This window comes from Thamnophis elegans, unplaced genomic scaffold (assembly GCF_009769535.1).
Source record: "Thamnophis elegans isolate rThaEle1 unplaced genomic scaffold, rThaEle1.pri scaffold_68_arrow_ctg1, whole genome shotgun sequence".
NCBI classification, from domain to species: Eukaryota; Metazoa; Chordata; class Lepidosauria; order Squamata; family Colubridae; genus Thamnophis; species Thamnophis elegans.
The window spans coordinates 176,783-181,782 of record NW_022473902.1 but is presented as its reverse complement, the minus strand read 5'-3'; positions in this window follow the sequence as shown (position 1 = coordinate 181,782).

Below are 5,000 nucleotides of genomic sequence, written 5' to 3'. Positions count from 1 at the left end.
CTCTTGGCAAACTCATGGAGCAGAGCATGAGAGGATCCCTGTCCCCCATTGTCTCCTAGAGTTTTTGCAAATTCATGTTTGTTATGTCAATGACACTATCTAACACTATCTAATCCCTTGATAAGAACACATTTGGAATATTGCTTTGGTCACCACAATATAAAAAATATATATGGAGTCTCTAGAAAGAGTGCAGAGCAACAAAGATGATTAGAGGACTGGAGGCTAAAACGGATGAAGTTGTGGGAATTGGGCTTCTCTAATTTAATGAAAAGAAAGACTAGGGGAGACATGATAGCAGAATTACAATATTTGAGGGGCTGCCAAAAAGTAGAGGGGGTCAACTTATTTTTCAAAGCATCTGAAGGCAGGAGAAGAAGCAACAGATGGAAACTAATCAAGGAGAGATGCAACCTAGAATTAAGCAGATATTTCCTGATAGTTAGAACAATTAATCAGTGGAACTGCTTGCCTCCAGAAATTGTGGGTACGCCAACACTGGAGGTTTTTAAGAAGAGATTGGACCACCATTGGTCTGAATTGATATAGGGTTTCCTGCTTGAGGAGAGGGTTGGACTAGAAGACCTCCAAGGTCCCTTCCAACTCTGTTATTCTGTTTTTGCCATGGTGGCTAAGCAAATCACTGCATTTGTTAAGTGAATCATGTGGTCGTTAAATGAATCTGACTTCCCCCAATAACTTTGCTTGTTAGGAGATGGCTGCGAAAGTTACCAATGGGGATCACATGATCTAGGGACAGTGCAACCGTCCTAAAGGCATGCCAGTTGCCAAGCACCCAAATTTTGATCATGGGGATGCTGCGATGGTTGTAAATGTGAAGACAGTGATAAATCACTCTTTCCACCCCTGTGATAGCAGAGTTCCAATAGCTGAGGGCTATTCTCCAAGGCACCTGAGGGTAGAACAAGAAGCAATGGGTGGAAACTAATCAAGGAGAGAAGCAACTTAGAACTGAGGAGGAATTTCCTGACAGTGAGAACAATTAATCAGTGGAACAGAAATTGCCTCCAGAAGTTGTGAATGCCCCAACACTGGAAGTCTTTAAAAAAGATGTTGGATAGCCATTTGTCTGAAATGGTATAGGGTTTCCTGCCTAGGCAGGGGGTTGGACTAGAAGACCTCCAATGATCCCTTCCAACTCTGCTATTGTATTGTATTGAATGGAAGGATTGATACTCCTTGCAGACAACTGGTCATTTGCATCCTTTTAGAGGGTCCTTGAGGCCACTTGAATTAAAGCCTAATGAATTAGGTGTTATTATTTGCTTCATTTCAATACCGCCTTCCAAAATAGCTCAGGGTATTTTGCATTAAAATATAAACAGTTCGGATAATATCATCAGTGTTAGATGGGAGGAGTGGTTGCTTTTATATTATATACAAGTCCCTTGATGGTGAACCAGGAACTTCATATGTCTAGTTTAATGAAAGGAAGGACCAGGGGAGACATGATAGCAGTCTTCCAATATCTCAGGGGTTGCCACAAAGAAGAGGGAGCCAAGCTATTCTCCAAGGCACCTGAGGGTAGAACAAGAAGCAATGGGTGGAAACTAATCAAGGAGAGAAGCAACTTAGAACTGAGGAGGAATTTCCTGACAGTTAGAACAATTCATCAGTGGAATGACTTGCCTCCAGAAGTTGTGAATGCCCCAACACTGGACATATTTAAGAAGACGTTGGATAACCATTTGTTTGAAGTGGTGTAGTGTTTCCTGCCTAAGCAGGGGGTTGGACTAGAAGACCTCCAAAGGTCCCTTCCAACTCTGTTATTCTATTCTATTCTTAGTGAGTTTGCATGAGTTAAAACCTCATACGGTTAAGTATAATATGGATTCATGGCTTGGGCGTTCAATTCCAAAGCACACAATTGTTTGTTAACATAAGCTTGGGGTGTTGTGCGAACCCAGGTAATGTTTTAGGGGAGAGTTGTGCAATTTTGAGTGGCGAGAGAGGTGCTGAGATAGGTTCGGCTGAGACAGAATGACAGAACAAAGATGGTTTCCATAGCTGAGGTAAATCTAATCTCTTTATTCACCTAAACCATTATACCACACTTCCTCTCTGAGGGAAACAGCCATGGTCTTACTATGTTGTGTAAATCAGAGGGCCAAGTTCAACGAGAATCGAGCTTCATTGTTTGGGGGAGACCCATGTTGTGTGAATGTAACAACTGGATTTTATTCATTCAGGTTTAAGGCGGGGTCATCTTGTGCAAATGCAACTTAGGTGTTGTTGTGACATTGTCAGAAATGGTGCAGGGTCTCCTACTTGAGGGGAGGTTTGGACTTGATGACTTATAAGGTCCTTTCCAAGTCTGTTAATCAGACCTTCACAACTTACAATTGTAATTGTGGCCATAAATCCAGGACTATCTGCCTTTCAAGTCAAGATCAGAGTTGAGAGGTTGACATGGTCCTTCACAAGCAGACACCTATAAACCCAGCTTGAGGGGGGGGGGTCTCTTTGTTGCATGCTAGATTTCTTCATATGGGGAATTCCTCTCCCTGAAATACTAGCTTTCTTCCTGCGGGGGGATTTCTTTTCCTTCGGTGCATTCAACAAATATCTCTCCCCTCACCCAGTTGTATCAGTAGAGTGGGTGGAAGGTACTCATTGTTCTGCCCAGCAGCTAGATATTTCACCTTTCATCTTCTGCAACAGAGATAATTTAGGAATTAGAACAGCTAATCATTCTTCTCTTTAGTTCTTGTCACACAAAGTTCCTCGTGGCAGGCAGCTGCCCCATAAGCAAAGGACGAGAAAGCTTTAAAACACCCTCATCTTTGAGATTAACAAAGGCAAAATATTTCTATCAGATCCCCAAAATCCCTTTTTTTCCCCCTGTAAATCAGTAGGGAATTTGGGGGCGGTAGCAAGAGACTAAACTATTTAATTAAAAGAAGGAGTGTTTCCAAGCAGAAAATTATGCCAGCAATCAACAGAATGGAGGGATGCAGAATCGCACATACCCATTTTTTTTAAGTTTTTCATTTTGTTTTGTTACATAATAAAATATTATTTTGTGAACAGAGTGTTGTCTGGATTCCCCCTTTTAACATTCCTACAAAAAACATAATTCATTTGACATATATATTTCCATTTTTCCAATTTTAGCTGTATTGCTTTTCTTATATTTTCCAGTTTCTACTTTTTAACATATATAATTTCCCCTTCTCTTAAAAAAAAATAAATCAATCGTTTCTTTTTCATCTGTTTTCCATTAAGAACTAATATCTTCAGTTTCACATTTTATATAATCAGCATTTAACGTAATTCTTTAACACTTTTAAAAGTCTTAATATAGTTCCCACACATCTTAATTAAAATATATTATTTACCTTGGTTACAATATTTCATTTCATTCTACAAGATCATATCATTCTACTATCCTCCTTCCTAAGTTATTCTTTTCTCTTTTTCTTCTTTTTATGCATCTTATGCCTGTTCTTCTGTGTTTTTCCTCTTACTTTCCGTTGAATTGTTTGGATATCTCTCCCCAACTTTCTCTTTCCCATCTCCCATTATTTCTCCCTTTGATTTTGGCTCGTTCCTTTTTCGGATATCGTTTTAAAAAAATGTGTTTGTGTCTCCTTTAATTCATTTTTAGTGTTTTCTTTCTTTTCTTTTGTTTATGTTTGATTGTTCCTGTGGAATTTTATTTTTCTTGGAAGTTTGCATTTTAACTTTTTAAATAGATGATAGATAGATAGATAGATAGATAGATAGATAGATAGATAGATAGATAGATAGATAGAGATAGAGATAGAGATAGAGATAGAGATAGAGATAGATAGATAGAGATAAATAGATATAGAGATAGAGATAGAGATATATAAAAAATAAAAAATATTTGAAGAGAAATGCAGATACCAAACGGAGAAAAACTAGGTTAGAAAAATAGTTTTGGTTTTGGTTCAGTTGAGGAAAACAAACACATGCCCACATAAAAACACACACTCCTAATGTGACACAATGATGTAATAATAAACATTCCCAAAATGGAGATGCTTTAGTCCGCTAGAGGTTGCTGGACTACGACTCCCAGCATTCCAAGAAATGATCATGCTTGCTGGGGCTGCTGGGAATTGTAGTTCTACATCAGTCGGAAGGCTGAAGAAGCCATTTTTCTACCCTGTCCTTAGGAAGGAGGATAGAATGATATGATCTTGTAGAATGAAATGAAATATTGTCACCTAGGTAAGTAATATTGTAGGAGCCGAGGTGGCGCAGTGGTTAAATGCAGCACTGCAGGCTACTGCTAGATCAGCAGTTCAGCGGTTCAAATCTCACCGGCTCAGGGTTGACTCAGCCTTCCATCCTTCCGAGGTGGGTAAAATGAGGACCCAGATTGTTGGGGGCAATATGCTGACTCTCTGTAAACCGCTTAGAGAGGGCTGAAAGCCCTATGAAGCGGTATATAAGTCTACTGCTATATTGCTATTGGTAGCCATCAAGAAAAAAAATATCTGAATTTTGTGGCTTTCTCTCTTATATTCCCCTCAGCAATTTTGGTTTTAGAGACATCTTGGGTAAAATGTTTGCGTTATCCATTATTCCAGCACAACAAATGCCAAAGGAGAGGTCAAAACGATGAAAGAATAAAATTGTAACTAATAAATTATATTAAATTATAATACATTAATTAAATTATGGGATGATCATGCCTGAATAACACCACATAGGTAGTCTCTGACTTACAACCATTCCTCTAATGACCATTACAATTCACAAAAGCACTGAAGAAAACAAACTTATGAAAGTTTTTCACATATACAACCATTGTAGCATCCTCATGGTCACGTGATCAAAATTGAAATGCTTGGCAACTGGCTTGTACTTATAACTGTTGCAGTGTGCCGTTTTGCATGTGATCCACTTTTGCGACCTTCTGACAGGGAGAGTCAAGTGGGGAAACCAGATTCATTTTGCAACCATGTTACTAACTTAACAACCACAATGATTCGCTTAACAACTGCAGG